The sequence below is a fragment of the Camelus dromedarius genome, chromosome 6 (assembly GCF_036321535.1).
Source record: "Camelus dromedarius isolate mCamDro1 chromosome 6, mCamDro1.pat, whole genome shotgun sequence".
In the NCBI taxonomy this organism is placed as follows: domain Eukaryota; kingdom Metazoa; phylum Chordata; class Mammalia; order Artiodactyla; family Camelidae; genus Camelus; species Camelus dromedarius.
Genome location: NC_087441.1, coordinates 34,181,622 through 34,199,520, shown reverse-complemented (window position 1 = coordinate 34,199,520; position 17,899 = coordinate 34,181,622). Strand labels below are relative to the sequence as shown.

Sequence of the window (17,899 nt, the reverse complement as noted above, 5' to 3'; positions counted from 1 at the left end):
GAGAAAAATAGCCTCAGGCCGAACATTTTCTGTGCATGTTTGAAATGGTAACTTCACCGTCATGCAGCCTTCACATTCTTGAGCTATTTTCAGCTCTGGCTGCTTTTAAAACAGAATGGAGAGTGAAACAGCAACTACAGAAGGGCGAGCCGGATCGTGCACTTTCAAGTATAGACCTGGCCTTAAAGAACAATCTGCTGAATGGCATTGAAAGGATAAGACCCCAAAGAGATATTATTTTCTCTATTTTAATGCTTTCTGAGTGCCTTGAAAGTGATGCTTGACCTGTATATCATAAATCCAAACCAGAACATTTTAGAAGAGTCGTTTAGATCTCAGCTTTTCGTGCTTCCGTTGCATCCCCTGTATCCCCTGTTAGTGCGTATCATCGTGTTGTTAGTTAGAGTGAGTGCTTCCTAGGGGGCATTTTGAGTTGACATATGTGGAGCTAGTTGATCTGAATGGCATATTCTAAATGAGGTGTCCTGCTTAAAGTGACTAAGAGTGGTTTCAGGGTGACCATTATATTTTGCCCTTTTCTACCCCAGAATGACCTGAAATGGAAGACAACAGGGTTTGTTCTGTTGAGAGTGAATTTCTTGCTCTGCCCAAATTTCATTTTCTTGGTATTTTTTTTCCAAGTACCAGAGAGAGGAAAGAAGAATCAACTCATTTGCTAATAGTGACATGAGCAGGCTGTCTCCATGGGAATAAAAAAATTGAAAAAATGCAAATAAAAAGAGGAAAAATAATTTGGGGATGGCGGGGAAATTCTCTCATCCTGGATCATGATTGAATGTCCAATACACCTCAAGTAAAAAGAACTCAAAGGAAAGGCTCATTTCTGGCTTCTTTTTGAAATAATAGTTTGTACAAAACAGAACATGGTTAAAAAAAAAACACTGAGTCATTAAGTTTAAAATAATATTAAATCAGCTCATGGAAGTTGGGGATGTACTAGAAGTTAGGAGGAATATGATTCATGCCACCTGACCTCCATGTATTTTCCTATTTTGAAACAAATTCTGTTCCTTCCTGACTTTTTGAACCAACCCAAGACATAGAATTGTCATTCTGGGTGCTTTAATTTCCTCTTATTTGAGGATTGGTTCCTGCTATTTTTCTTCTGACTTGTAAGCCACAAAGATGAAATAAATTTTATGTCATACTTGTATGACTACCATTCATCTGTTTCTGTTCATTGATGAAAATCTGCCATTCCTCTATGGTTCGGCCCATTTGCTGGTCCATATTAAAAGTCCTCTGCTATAATTAAAGCAGATCAATTTGGATGATTTTGAGCTCAGATGCCAGAAACCCCATCTCATTCTGGCTTTCAAAATAGAGCAGCTTATTACCTCACATAAAACAAGACATCCATAGTTGGAGTGGGTTCTCTGGTTGAGTGATTTTGACTTGAGAATATCATTAAAGATTCAGATTTTTTTCTATCTTTTCTGCTCTGTTGTCATTGGTATTTTGGTCTTGTGCTCAGGCTGGGTCCTCTTGTAGTGATAAGACAATTCCAACAGAAACTAAGGCAGTGTGTTCTCTATTTATAGGATGTGTGGGCAAGGGCTCAGGGGATAGTGAGATAGAGAGAGAGGTCATAGAGCATCTTTCAAGACCTTAAAATCCTTTTATTTTGTCTGACTGAATGTGTCTTGGACCACAGTCAGAAATGGGGAATACCTAGCTATATGTGGCTGACTTAGCATCACCGTCTAGGGCTGGGGACACAGTTGATGGAGCAAAATGGAATTCTTTAGAAAGGAGGAGAGAAGGAGTGGATGTGACCACAATGATAAGCCTCAGCAACAATCCCAGGACAAAAATAAGCTACATCTTTCTGTGAGTCTCTAGTCAGTATTTATTCTCAAATTTCGTCGTCAACATACTGATAAGTTAGAAGACCAGGTATTGAGGGAAATGCCACATCTCTTTCTTGCTTTATTTTCTAAATGAAGTAAAGAATGGATACAAAAAGAAAATGGAGATGAAAGTAATAGCCTGACTATTGGTTGTCATAAATACGTGGTTCCCTCATAACATAGTATTCTGGTAAACTGTATGATATAGTGAGGTTTCTACCGAAAACCCTGGTGGTTACTCCTTTGGAACAGATCTGTGGTCAAGGCCAGCTTTTCAAGGCTTAACCAATCTCAGAAAACGGGAAAGAGAGAGCATTGTGTTCTTTCTTTTTCAGGACAGGACGATCCTACCCAGGTGTGCCTAAAAAGTGAAAGAAAATAATGAGCTGCCTGTTACATCTGAACACAGGCAGGTCACACTGCATTATGTACTTGACCTGAGCTACACAGGAGCAATGACCTTTAATACACAAATCCCATCTAACAGAATATGCTTCATTGACTGTCAGGCTTTCCCCCTTCAGATTAGCTGCTACTCCTTCCTGGGGAGGACCATGCTCTTTTTTACAGTCATAGAGGGGGTGTGGAAACAAGTCTAGACTGTCTTCTGACAGATGCAGCCAGCACGTTAGTGAGCGCGTACAGACTAGGATGTCCAGATCTTCCCAGTGTATCTGCCTGGTGAGGCTCTTCATCCTGGTCTTAATTCTCACACAGCGCTATCCTAAGAGTAAGGGTTCCAGACGTCACTGACTTCAGTTTTATCTCCTCGACGTTGGTGGAGCTCAGTCTCCTAGTATTGTTTCTGAAGTCAAGCTGGACAGCAAGCAGAAGGCAAAACAAACTGAAATTCTGTGGTGCTAATTAGGAAATAACTAAACGGATTTTGATTCTTTATACTGGATATAGGGCATCCTTACCTGCCTCTGTTTTCAAACAATTTGTGGGCAAAAATTTCCAGCTTGCATGGCGCTTTCACTGAAGCACATTAGTAGAAGACAACGACTTCTTCTGAAAGACTCTCTCAGGTCGACTTCTTTTTTTAGTGTATTGAAAACCAAATAAATGGCCTTTAAAGCTCTAAGGGAGTGCAGATATCTGGCTGATCCACTCGTTGTAAGGGATGAGGATGCCTATAGCTTGAAAGTGACTTGTAAGCCGAGCGTCCCGTGGTTGCGTCGCGGTAGAGCAAAGCCAGGGATGTGGCTTATTTGTCCCTTTTAGCTGGACTTAGGCAAATATTCAAATGAAAAGCTATGATGGGACCATTGAAAATAGAGAGCTATAATATACCAAGATCCTTGGTTTTCATACCAGGATCATTCTATAAGATTTCTGGCAAGAATTATCCCAGAAGGAGGATGCCCATTTGACCAGAGCCTCCATTCACAGAAGGCCTAGAATTTTAAATTTAGATGTTTCACTTTAATTTTTCTCTGGGTTGTATAAGAATAGTATCTAATGGTTTTAGGTTAGAAGTGTTAATATGTTAATATATAAAAAATTGTTTTAAACTCTGCCTTGGCATTTTTTCCTATCTTTGATGTATCAAGTATGTCAAAAATGGCCGTTGCTGGAGTCTCTCTGAGGCCCTGAGGGGTCTTGTCCGTGGCCATTGGCCACAGAGCCAGGCACGTGCTGCTCACTGTGTGTTGGTGGTTGGTTCTGTGGTTGGACAGCTCTCACTGTCAGAAATTCCAGCTGTCCAGACTCCAGCCTTTTGAATCGTAACAGGCTTTCAGATTTGCTCAGGACTCAGCAATAACTAAAGAAAACCTAGAACCCGTTGCCTTGTTAGTGAAACAGAAGAAACAGCAATGGCAGAGAAGCACACGGGCTGTGAAGATGAGAGAAGTTTCGCGGGATGGTGCACAGATTGGCTGTCGATATTTTTAAAGGACCTGTGAAACCCGGGAAGCATTCAAGGACGGGGCTGGGGCTGAAGCTACTGAGAAAAGCAAAGCAGAGGAGAAAAAAGGAAGAGAGTGGGCGAGGGGGAGCAGCAGCAGTGGAGAGAGAGAACCAGGGACGGCGACAGCAGAGGGTGGGCTTTCTGAGGAGGGAGAACCCAGAACCCCAGAAAGTTCTGTGAAGAATATAGCATCTCTACAGTGCGATCTGTGGAAGGGGGAGGGAGCAGGTCATGGAGGAGGAGGTACTTAATCTCCAAGGTCAATCAGAAGCCATGGCAACCATCGCAGTTCAGCACTTTATACACGATGAACTTGACTGAAGCATTGTAAGTTGTGTTTTTGATACCACTGTAATGTATCAGTCAGGCTAAATTGATTGAAAGAAAAAGATCCTCAGGTTACCTCAGGGAAGGGAAAAGCAGTGCATTTTAAAAGAAAATGCAGAGTGGAAGTAGGTCTTTAAAGCTCGTGGGGCTCAAGGCATCTTTAAAGATGAATGTGTTTCTCCTCTGGCCCCTTCACCTCCCTCCTCCCTATCCGCTCCTCCCCCTCCCCTCTCCTCACCAGCAACTCTGATTCCCTCTGCACATCTAATTTATTCTCTGCTCACCACAAAGTGACTTCATTCTCCTCCTCCTCTCTGTATCTTTTCTGGTCCTTTCAAACTTCAGATTACACGTGGCATTATGTCATCATTAGCTCACTGCTAACCGGCAGTGTTTCTTGGTGTTTCCCCTTACACATTTCAAAAATGAAGAATCCAAATGGCTTAGCTCACCCTTTCAGAGCCATGTAGGCTGTGTCATATGCTAGACTGTGAGTCACCTGGCCATTCTTCCTGGTGTTGATTTTAGGGCCACTCACCTGGGGGAAGGGCCAGGGTAGGGTCACAGTGGTATGAAGTGTAGGTGCTTAGGCAGAGGGAATCAGAGTGATTGGAATGAGAAATTAACCAGGAGAGATTCTTTGCCATCTCTCGTGCAGGCTTAAGCTACAAGGTATTGTAAGAAAATGGGCACCAGTGGGGTAGAACAGAGCTGAGTCACAGTGCTGTGGAATGCAGTGGGTGCTGCAGAGATTCCAGACTTCATTTATAAAAGACAAGGCCAGACACAGATGAAAGTTGTGTTAGCTATAAACGAACAAACAAACGTTTGAAAGGTTGATGAATCACTGTAACATTCATTCGCCTCCCTTATACAATATCAAATCTTAGAGAGGCAGCTGTTCACATTTTTGGGTGCCTGGTAAATCATCTCAAGCTGCTGTGGATACAATATCATGCGTACGACAAAATTAGGCAAGTCAACTGTGTGTTACACGAGTGGCTCATTTCGCCTGATGTTCTATTACATTTGCAGCTGCCTCTGCATCTCAGACACGTAACATTAACTGATGTTCATAATGATAACACGGAGTCATTAAGGAAATGTTGTATTATGTCTGGTACAGTAGACTCGAGGAGTACGGAGATGCAGTGGAGAAAGATCTGAGACTTAACAATACCTGCTGAACTGCAGACGCAGAGAGGTGAGCTGCTTCTGCCTTTGCCCTTAAGCAGCAGAATTCCCGTGAAGCAGGCGGTCATACCCGTTTTACAACTGAGAACACGTGCTTAGACAGGTTAAGTAAATTGTCCACAGTCAGAGATCCAATTCCATCTTACTCCAGAACTTGCACTCTTCCCTTACTCTGCAAATTTGTTCAATTTTTTTTTAAATAAGAAATTTTCAAGTTGGTATTTAAATCAATTACTCTTAGCTAGTCAACCTTTGTTTTTCAACCAGGTTTGGGATTGTCTGCAGTTTGACAAGTGTATTTTCTCTATCTTTCTTACAAATCGCTGATGTAAACACATAAACAGCAGAGTGAATCACAGACCCCTATGTTGCACTACTTTTCCTCTCACTTCGGATTGATTCATTAATCATTGTTTAGGTGCAGATTGTTCGGGTATAAATTCCTGACCCTTGGGGTGTTTTTTTAATTTCCCCCATCTTGTTCTTCTACCTTGTCCACAAGATGTAATTAGAGACTTAATTAAATGCCTTGCTTAAATTAACGCGCACCAGGTCCGCAAGTGTGCTTCATCTGTAATTACCTGCTCTTATTAGAAAATCATCATCACCATCGTTGTCATCATTGACATCATTGTCTCATGTATCTTGTGAAATCAGTTTACATGTGTAAACCCCAGTCTTAATTGTTAACTGGGCCTCCGTCCTATATCTTAGAGTTATTTTTAACTTTGATGAGCCTCAAATTCCATGGCTTGGAATGTTCAGGTTCTCTCCAGGCTTTCTCTTGAGACCCAGCAGGGCTCACTCCTAGGACCTCCTTTGCTTCTGTCTCTCTCTCTCAGCTGACTTTATAAACTCAGGGGCAAACTGAAGACTTGATTTCACGGGAAGTCCACTCAGACTGAGCCTTCTGAAAGGTTTCAGGTCCTGGGAAGGTCTGTGTGCACTGAGGTAGGTCAGGTTACATATTGTGTTCCGTCTGCCACGGTGCTGGTGTTGGCACTTGCTCCTCACCTCTGTTCTCATAATTGCCCGGGGCTTCAGTTCCTTCTCTCCCACCCTGCCTAGAAATTCACCTCTCCCTGGTCACCACACATAATTTCTATTGCCAAATACTCCCAAGTCTTTAGCCAACAAAGGCCTCGCTGTTTACGCTCTCTATTTAGAGTCAGTGTTCTGTATATAATAAAACCTTTTTTTGCATTATATATGAATTCATTTAATTCTGTGAGACGGGAATTGGTCACATTTTGCATATTGCTAAACTGAAGCTTAGACAGATCAGTTGGCTTTTCTCAGGATCCGTGACACGTGAGCTGTGAGACTGAAATTCGGATCCACGTTTGTGGCTCAGGCACATGTGTGAGCCTTTGAATTAATCCATCTTCTTATCTCCTGAGCACAGATTTCCTTCCTTTTTCCTTCTCTTCCTTCCTTCCCTCTTTTCTTCATCCCCCCCCCTTTTTTTTTGCTCTGGCTTTCTCGTTCTCTTCTTCTCACAGCACCGGGCTGGATGTGCAGGGAAGAGACATCTAGGAATGTCTAGGGAAGAGGCCCCTGCCCTGGGTTCAGCCCTTACAGGTCGAACCCCCAGACTGGGAATCAGAACATGTGTTCTCTCACCTTTACTTCATATACCTTCCGACAAAAAAAATCTTGCACGATGGAAAAGAGTGTTCTTACTCTCTCTAGATCAATTTCTCCTTTAAAAAAATTTTCCGCCAAGCATTAGTGATGAGGAAAAGAGTCCTCTACAGTCCGGTTAACCCTATGAACCTCTCAGTTCTTCAAGTTGAGTTTCTGACATGGAAAAAAAGAGAAAATGAAGCAATTTGGAGAATACTTTCTCCAGAGAGTTTCCTGGTTTTAATGGCTTTGGCTTCTTGCCTGATCATATTTTTATGTCAGAAACTGACTATTCTTCAGTTTCTCTCTTTACAATACATTTAAAACAAATTTCAATCAGTCCCTAGGCAAAAGGATCCCTTAGAGTAGCACGGAACAGCAAAAGAAAAAAAATAGTAATATTTAAAATGATCCACTTAAGTAAAAGACTGAACATATTTATAAGTTTTAGTTTTATATTTGATTTAATTTGAGGTTGTCTTTGAAAAGATGGAAGATAATAGTAGCTGAGAGGTTACAGTTTTGATTTAACAAGTGTTAGTGTTATATCATCATCTGATCCATCACTTCCTCGATTGTCTTCTTTTTAAAATGTCTTTGATGTTACTATGATTGGCCTTTGTATTTTTCATAAGTCTCAGTTCATACTGAGCTGCAGTCTCCCTAGTAGAACTCTTACAAGTTTCTGATTTTATTTATGTTCATTGTTTTGTGTTCCTACTGCTTTGTTGTCATATTTTCATGGTGAGTTTATTAGAAAGTAGCCAGTGAAATAGCATTTTTTTTTAAAGTTATTTCACTTTCTTTTCTCTTTAGGATTATTTTCAATTAAACATCTGTATTTGCAGTTTTAGAAACCCTTTATTTTAGAGCCTTGCATGGTGGGATTCAGTTTAATATTTCTTGATTTTTTTTGGAAATGTTTCATACATTCTAACATAAGTGGTTCAGTGTGGCAGACATGTCTTTTGTTTTCAGTTTGCTTTTCCCCCCTCTAATTTCAGTAGGGAATGGTCTTATTCTGAGATGTTTTCATTGCACAATCAGTATTTCCTTATGGGTCAGAAATAAATTTATAGTAGACATTTCCCTTCCTGCTGCCTCTACATATCAGTCATTTTTATGCAAAGAGAGTGAAAATTTATTGAATGGGGAACTTTGAAACATCACACAATTCTCTTTGTATGTTGCAGGCATATTTCATGTCTTAGAATTGAGACTTTTGTTCATTCCCATATTATAAACGAAGAAGTGTTATAACTGGTCTAAAGCAAGTTTCCAAGAGATAATTGATTAATAATTTTAGAGAACTGAGAGAAAGAGAGCTTAAATTGGCCTTTCCTGGGATACAGTCCTTTCTTTACCCTGAGAAATAAAGACTTTAAATAAGGAGATTGATATTAGTTTTCTTGGTATAGTCTTACTTATATTAAATAAACTTTTGTTTTAGTTGGCTGTTAGACAAGTTTAGGAAGATAAAAACTGTATAGAATTATTTGTGCCTCTATGGAAGCACAGCCTCACATTTATGATCTGGAAATCTAAAAGGGTGGTGAGTAATTTAAATACTGAAGGACACAATTTATCAAATGGTAAGTCAGGTGCAAAAATGGCCTTGTAAAAAGATGACTTTATTAAAGGAGGAAGTAAGCCCTTTAGGGACGCCCCTGCAGCTACACACAAGTGGAAATAGACAACACCACACAAAACTTGGGTCTTACTTGGGATGAGATGGATTTGTTAATAGACACGAGTGGCCCATAGGAATGGAAGTTTCTGTGTTTATTGCCCCTATACACGAGAAGTTGTACTACTCAACCAAACCAAAGTAAAACAAGCTACAAAAAACTTTCATTTTATTTTGCATTAAAAGAGGGATTCCAGATACTAACTACTATATATAAAATAAACAACAATGTCCTACTATATAGCACAGGGAACTATATTCAATATCTTATAATAACCTATAATGAAAAAGAATATGAAAAGGAATATATACATTTATAACTGAAACACTATGCTGTACACCAGAAATTAATACAACATTGTAAACCGACTATACTTCAAATAAAATTTTAAAAAACGGATTCCTACATCTAGTATGAGATAGGTGGTTCAACTACTTCAAAATCTAAGTTGTTGATATTAATATGTTGCACTATTATTTTCATATTAAATGTCATTCTCAAAAGTTTGACTTGCCTAATATTGATATTGAAAGAGCACTATTTCCAGTTATGCAATTAATCCTAATTAAACATTAGTACAAAATCTGGAAGATCAGGAAGTTTTTAGTGCCATCTGAATCTTATACTGCAGAATTAATTTAACAACCCTGTTTGGGGATAATACATTCCAAAAAGAGATTTAAAGAAGCGTCAATTTATTCAAAGGGGTTCTATCTGCTTCATATGCATTCTTCAGCAGTATTCAGGAAGCAGCTGTCAGATAAATTATAAAAATACATGATAAACAAAACCAACTCATCTTTTTAATTGATTTTAATCTAACTTCATCTAGGCAGCATAATGCTCTTCTCTGATAGTAGGGTGAATAATATGGATGCAATTACTTAGCAATTCACCACAACTTAAAAATATACAGAGCCTTCATCTATTGCTAATATAGTCATACTGCTCTGTTCAAGTTTAATTTCAAGAAACAAAGGAGGAGACTTGATTACTGGTAGCAATGACTTATGGGAAATTGCAACTGAATAATTTATTGATTGATAGCGACTGAAAGTCATTATCCTCTGATGGCTGTTCGAACCACTAATGTGAAACAATGCAACTTATGTCTGTCCCGAAACCCCTGCCTTTTTAGCTCTTGCTTAATTGTTGCATTTATTCCTTGCAGCTAAAATTGGAACATAGATTGAAAAGTCATGACACCAGACTTGATTTTTTGCAGGAGAAAGTGCTTTTCAGTTTTAAATGCCTTCTAAAATAAGAAAGAATAGATTTTATTTAGTTTTACCTGAAGAAGTATTAAATATTAAATGACGACTAGTCTCTTGGTCTCTCAGTGTGATCACGCGCTTTAGTAATAGTCAACATCAAAGTTTAGCACAGCCTCTTCTGTGTGGAAATAGTTGAGAGTGGCCTGTGGTATTGCTGTGTACCGCAGAAAAAGAGAGAAGGTTGACTCTAGCAGCTGTCATGTCATTTATTTATCTCTTGTTCAGACTTAGTTCTCTCTCACTTCATAGCAGTTGGCTAGATTTTTCTAGAATTTTGTTCTGCTTACCATGAACTGTCAGGAATACAGTACGCTTTCAGGATAGAATTCACAAAGTAGACCTAATTTTCTTGATAGATCAAATACTGGCAATATGCAGAGGATCTAATCTAAGTATAGTAAATGTCATTTATCAATGGAATTTGAAACATGGTTAATAAACACTAATTTAGTTGCATTCTAACAATGTGATTAAAAACTGATGCACTGAAAGTTGTCAACTGATGATTTTCACATTAAACTGTACACAGCTATTCCAATCCATTATATGGAATTTTCTATGAAGACAACAAGAAAAAAAAATCAATTAAATGTGTCTGATTTAGGAACCAAACATGGACAACTTTTATTTTCTAACAGATTTGGTCCATAATGACAGTTTATCAAAATGTCAGCAGGTTATGGGGGTGCAGTGGCAGGGTATCTTTGTATTCCTGTCATCTTCAGATTGATCAGGTGTTTGTTATCTGCCTGTGTTGTGTGCAGAACTTGACCATTATCATAAGAATAATAGAGTAGAATCTTGTTTATCTATTCTACATTTTGAAGCACAGGGAAATATATACAAGACCTTGTGGTAGTTGACAGCAAAAAAGAAAATGTGACAATGAATATATGTATGTTCATGCATAACTGAGGGATTGTGCTCTACACTGGAATTTGACACGACATTATAAAATGACTATAACTCAATAAAAAATGTTAAAAACAAACAAACAAACAAAAATAAAGGCTCTTCTGTAACTTTAAAAAAGAAAAAAAAAAAGAATAATAGAGTCATCACCTAATAGGTCCAGCTAGTTGTTTCCCAGGTTACCCCCCTCACACCCTTGAGGCGTTCTTCCTTCTTCCTTGCTTTAATGACTTCTCACGACGTACAAGGACATCTTAAATGTAACCCTGGATATTTTTCTCCAGAAGAGTTATATATGGGAGTGTATAGGGAAGAGTGTAATTAAGTAGTTAATAGCTTTTTCACTCAGTGAACATGTTCATGAACCTGATATGCATTTGTTTTGACATCTCAGAAATGACATGCTAAATGACTTCTTTGGCTGCTAATTAGCAACACTCCATCTAAAATTTCCAGTCAAATTTTCCCCCACTCATTTGGATGCAAGGCTAACTAACTGAACTGGGGATGAGAAGGAACGAACAGGTTGGAGGGGCAATCTGGTTTGACCTGTTTTGTGGGGTGTGTCCTGTAAATCTTCATCCATCTGGGCTATAATGACCAGTAATTATATTTTTTTCAGAAATCAAGTCATGAAATTAATCATGTTATTTATATATGTATGAATAATTGCTGAAGAGGTAATTGCTCTTTTATAACTTAAAAAAACCTAGAAATTGGAAACATTGCCAGAAAAATTCATCCATCCCTTTTCTGAGAAATGTTTGGGTTCCTATCAATAATGGGAAGAGTCTGAGATTCTGTCCTACTTTCAGGCCAGCAGGTTAGTGTGCAGCAGCAGTTTCGTGGCAGATGCTGGCAGAAGACAGGGTGCTTCTGGATCTTAGACAAAGACTATTTCTCACAGCACAACAAGCTGTAGAAACTTTATGATCCTCCAAGTACTTTGGGGATAACACGGATAGGCTCGCCCAGTAGACGTAAGTTGGTCTGAGTCACAGCAGAGGAATTCTGAATTTAGGAAATCTGAATCTTTTATAATGGATACTGTGTGAATCTTCCTGAACTTTGTTACGGAGAAAGCTCATATCTTGATTATACTGGACAGTCAACAATCCTGCCCTCTCTTTCCCTGGGAGACACTAATTGTCTTCTGAGGCAGTTTACTAAAGGGGAGTTACTATCTCTGCTCTCAGTATATACAGAAATAAGAGAGACCCATGGCTGTCTAGCTCCCAAGGTACCACTGAAGCGCTAGGGATTGTGCTGGCTGGTGTAAGAGGATGACCAGGACAGACCAGGCTCTTGATGAGCTTGTAGCTTGTGTAAGGTATGTATTTCTGACTCAGGTAAAGTAAAGGGAGTATATGGAGAGCAACGCCAGTGGAGATGAATGTGAGCCATTTTTACCAATAAAATTTTCTAAATAGTTTAACTCTGAATACTTAAAGAGGAGAATATCTTTAACCTCAGTTTGAATTAATAGTCATTATCATCCCATCAAATTTGAGTGCTGTTCATCTTTGACTATATATGTGAACATACATTTTGATCTCATATATTGTGAGTTTAGCATGTATATCATACGTATATACACACACGTATATACACACACGTATATATACATATCAAATTAAGGTAGATTTTGGAATTGTTTTTTCCTTTTCAAACAATATAATTTTTTAATTTTTTCAAATTCCTACTATTCCTGGCTGTGATTTTCCATTAACTGTCTATGTGAAAACTGATAGTACTGAAATTCACAGCCTACTATGAAAAATCAGTCTCAACTAGTTCTTCAATTATATAGTAATAAATATATCTGTATAAAATTTCCCTTCATCTCCTTTTTTCCCCCAAATTTAAAAAATTGTTTAACCTTGTATAACTTTGCATAATCTTCCAATGACTTTGGTAAATTAAATTCTGGTGAAATTATCTACCTTAATTGTCATCACTTTCTAAGCACAAGTTAAAAAGCTTACCTTTGCCTAAAATATATTCATTACCACATTCTTTTAACCTTACTAGACTTTTATCCCTTCCCATTGTATCTGTCTGCGTTAAATGAGATCTTTATAGTCAAATTTGATATATGCCTTTTGGTAGATTATTATGGAAATTTTTGTCTGATGATGAGATTTTGCATCAAACTACTTTATAATAATTTCTCATTTACTCATTATTATTGGATAATAAAGTATTCAGGTTTAAAAAACATTCTGGTGTAACAGACATTATTGGCACATATATAGCACAACAGAACATTTACAATACATTTATAACAAATTTTCAAAGGACTCAAAGACAAGTATGTTTTAAACTAAAGTTATGATTCAGTATTTCTCCTTCATTGCATCTAGTCTCTCATTACGAACGATAGTGATTTCTAAATAGTTGTGAAAAATCTAAAATGCTTGACCAAATCTTTACTTATCCAGTATTTCATTTACTATTTGCTCATTTCTGCTATTAATATTGTTACTGTCATGTTTTACTTTTAAAAGCCTAAATACAAAATTCATAGGGAAAATAATGGTCACTTCTGTTTTATATTTATTAGAATTTCAAATGAATAGAAATTTTAGTTAACTAAATTTTTGTGTGTGTATATATATATATATTTTTAAATAGATTGCAAGTATTTAAAGTTAATAAAAATGTGTAATGTCATAGAACTGGTGGAGACCTGAGCAGTGATCTGTCCTAACAACTTCATTTTACAAGAGAGGAAATTGGGGCCCAGATAGGTTAACAAACTGACCATTGGTTTCCCAGACTGGTGTTTAAAGAGCTGAGACCAGAACCCTTCTGTCTGACAGTTCATTGCTCTTTCATAACGTTATTACACTGAGTCTAATATGACATTAATTATAAGACGTATTATCATTTCACATACCAGTAAGAAAGAAAAAAGAAAGCTTTTCAATAAAATTATGACAGTTTTATTAATGATAGTCCCACCCAATTCATGAATCCGTCACATCTGTCCCTCATTGCTTTGAAACATTTTTTTCATCTATTCTGAGGGATCAGGCAACTTTATCCTTCCGTCAGCTGCACTGAGAGGCATGTGAGACAACCCTTTTGCACAGCTATCAGTAACGAAATGTAACACAGCTTCATGTAATTGTGGATGTCTTTCTTATGTTTCATGGAGCACATGTTTGTTGCTTTGAAGGAAAATCAGTAACTGGTCATCCTTCCAATGAAGAATATTTTACTAAAACCAGAGTTATGTTCTGTCCTTTGTTGCCATGAATTTCAGTGTAAACAATAAGTTTTGTTTCAGTGATGAATTGTACTGTAAATATTTTGCAGATATTTTAAACAGCAGTTAAACTCAACACATATTTTACCAACAGTGCACATGGCTTAATCAAGAAGACAGTTTGCTTAGCTATGACCAAGAGTAGGTAACTGCAGCTGTGTAATGTCCCTTGTTTGTCTTCCTAGCATTTAAAAGATGGTACCAATTTTAAGAGGCATCTTGATTTTGGAAATGCTAAAATGTAAAAAACTAATTTAAAAAAAAATCGGAGTTTCAGAATTGGTGAAATATATTTTCCTAAGATTTGCTAGAAGTATACTTCAGAATATGCTTGAATAATATTTTTACGGAATACTATGATTTTTATACATTGCCAAATCTACTAGGTTGCTTATAAATGCTCCCTAATACACAAAGTTCTATGTTTGGTGTGGTGCTCTTAGAAAATTTATTTACATATAATGAATGTCATAAATGACTGAATTTTTTAAGTTGAGAGTGGTTTATTCTTCATTATTTTTCAAAATTGAAATATATTTTGAAAGAACATGATTTCAAAATCATTAAGCCACTCAAAGCAGTTCTAATTTATATAGTGTTTATCTGAATTATGTTGAATATTCCATAATAAAGAGTTTGATTATAATTTTTTTTTTTTAAAACAAGCACTTTGGTTGGAATGTACTGAGTCTATACAGAGGACAGGAATTCAGTTTCAAATAAGTTTTCAGACTGTTTCTAGCTCACCAAGTCATAATTACTATTTTGACAGTTATGTCTCATAGACATTTATTTTAATTGCGTATGTTAGCAATTCATTTTGGCATGACAGTCTCTGCCATTGTTGTGTTGCCGAATTATGCTTACAGAAACGATGTCAGAAATTCAGCATGTGGAGAACAGTAATTAACCTGAAACATCAATTAGCTTTTGTGAATACAGATGTCCTATGAATACACTCTAGTTGTTTTTTCTTTTTTAATTAAGTGTAAAATCTCGCTAATCTTAACTATCTCCTCCACCCCCTATTTCTAACCCATCACTAAGTCTTCATGATTTCCTTCCTAAATATGTTTTGGACCTGTCTTCTTTAATCTTCGCCATCACTACCCTCATGTATCTTTCCACCCTACCTAGCTTTTCTTGGCCAGCTCCCTCTGCTTACACAAGTCACTTCAAACAGTGCCTTCAGTGACCACTCAGACCACGTTAGGTCTTCTTTATATATTCCAACAGAAACTTGAACTTGTCCTACATCATTCTCCTCACAGAGTGCAAACATACATGTCTTCGTTTTAGTAGGATGCCTGTGCTGGCCCACACTGAGCTTCATAAGGGTCGGGATTCTGTCTGTTCACCACAGTTTTCCCAGGCATTGGCACAGCAATTGGCAGAAAATAAGTGTCCAACAGTTACTTGTTAAAAAATGAATAACTCTACTTCAATGAATGGCTGACTATTCAATCTGGGCTAAAGGGAAGGTGATTTTTTAAAAGAAAATTTCACCATGAAAAATAACATGAGCAGTACGGTCGTCCTTTTAAATGGGCTTTGAGGAGTTTAACACCACATCATTTGGAAATGCTCTTAATTAAAAAACGCACCTTATCATTTGTGAGTCAGAAACCTTATATATTTGGTTGGGCACTGCCACTTCCTGGATGTGTAAAGTTGAGCAATTAATTAGCTTTCTCAATCTGCTTCCTGCTCTACCTGCTCTAAATGTTTTTCTGGCTTATTGTTAAGGGAAAATGAGTGGCGTTTGGGGTGGGGTGTGAATGATAAAGCACTGTTTATAAGGTTTAACTATTTAAGTATGCTGAGCAGATTCCCTGGCAGCCACTAATTTGAGTTTTACAATATCCTTGAAAATAACTTCTAAAATGTCTTTAAAATGTTCTGCACTTCAGATTTTCCACTAATTAAAGCTTACTTCCTTAGGATATCATATATGTTTGTTTCGTTAACCATCAGTTGTATTGAGGACAATACCTTCGATGTATGCTTTTAAATTTAGAAGTTTCAGCCCACTTGAAGAAGAACTTATAATGAATATAAAATAACTTTAAATTGAGGCTGTTTTCTGCTGTCCTATAAAATCGTATTAAACCTTTCAGCTCTTTCTTGCAGCTAAAGGGTAGTCATGTAGATTACAGCGGACAGGACATAATTAAAGTTAGTACAGTGACTGTTTTAATAATATATAAGTGTGTTCAGCCCAAGTGTTGATTAGACTTTTATCCAGATTGCCATGTTTGCATTTTGTATACATATGTACCATATTATATGCATATTTTTATAAATACACATTTAAGTACAAGGATAAGTATAAATTTTTCTTTTAATAACTTAACACTTTTGAAAACCTTTTGATTCTGTCCATGTCTTGCTATGCCATTATCTCATGCAAATTTGGAGAAGCATTTGGAGTGCAATGGTCAAAACCCTGTTTGATTAATCTTTATCTTTAGTGTTTTACAATAATAGTTTACAGCAATAAGCACTGTGTTTCACCTGTATTACAGTAAAGTAGTGATATATAAATATATATGTGTATATATCCCTCTGAGAGCATATTTTCCCAACAGAGCATCAACCATTTGACAGACATTTTTCACTGAATTTATTTTGTGTTTTGAATTAAGTTTATAGTTTAGGTTATGTAATAGTATATTAGATACTAAGTAAGATTAACCATGCATCTTACCTCCTGGATGGCCTGGAATCATTAGAGCTCAGACTCTTTTCCCCAAAATGTAGTGAGTTATATTTTCTTGCTTAGTAAACCAGCTCTCATGTTTTACCTCTAATTATGGTAACTAAGTTGATTAAAGGTTTTTCTTATTGCTGAAATGAATGATCTTTTTCCTGTGTCAAAGATATTGTTAAAAGAAACATAAGTCTAATGATTGGAATTCAGATATAACATGCATTTTATAATACATACTAGTTTATATACTTTGAAATTTGTATGTATGTAATAGTGCAATTTATGTGTGATGCATTGTTATTAAATCCTAGCATTTAACCCTGAATCCATTTCAGTCTGAGTTGAGTTACCAACAGGTTTTCAGCCTGAATTTTATGTTTAAATTCTAAACTAATATTGTATTGACTTTTGTACGTCTTCTCATGCAAGTATCTGCTTGAGTCCATTAACCACTGCACTTTAGCTTAAGGGTACGTGTTAAAGGGGTTATATGTTCTTATTTATTTGCATTATTTGTATTATTCTCTAAGTTGCAACCTGTAGGTTTCTTAGACATTCCAATAAAGGCTTCTGGAAATACTGAATACGGTATTATAACACCTGGTGGTACAGGCCAATATGTAGTTTCATTCCCAAACATGATGGTTAATTTCATGAAAATGCTTATGAGAATATTGTTGCAGAAGCTATAGTTTGCAGGAACCTTACATGTTCCCCCAGGTTACAGTGCTCCCCAGCTCATCCAACGTAACTTGCTAACACGCAAGGGGTGGTTGACAGTGCGGGTACGTTATAGGAATGGCTTTAAACCAATGAGACGTGATGAAACATGAAAACTAATAGTGCCTAAAATCAACCATCTAATTAAGAAATAACCAGAGGATCATATTTTTAATGACAATGCTGGAAATAATTCAGGGAATACCTTGTTCTTTTACAAGTGGTTGGAGTTACTGGGAGGAGAGGGTATAGCTCAGTGGTAGAGTGCCTACTTAGCATGCATGATGTCCTGAGTTCAATCCCCAGTACCTCCATCAAGAAATAAATAAATGAACCTAATTACCTCCTCCCCTAAAAAAAATTTAATTAATTAATTTTAAAGAAAGTGGTTGGA

General features: G+C 37.0%; 1 protein-coding gene across 3 annotated transcripts in view; it reads left to right on the top strand.

Moving 5' to 3' along the window:
• NKAIN2 (sodium/potassium transporting ATPase interacting 2) overlaps positions 1-17,899 on the top strand; it is an 850,734-nt gene that overhangs the window by 78,074 nt on the left and 754,761 nt on the right. The window lies entirely within an intron of this gene.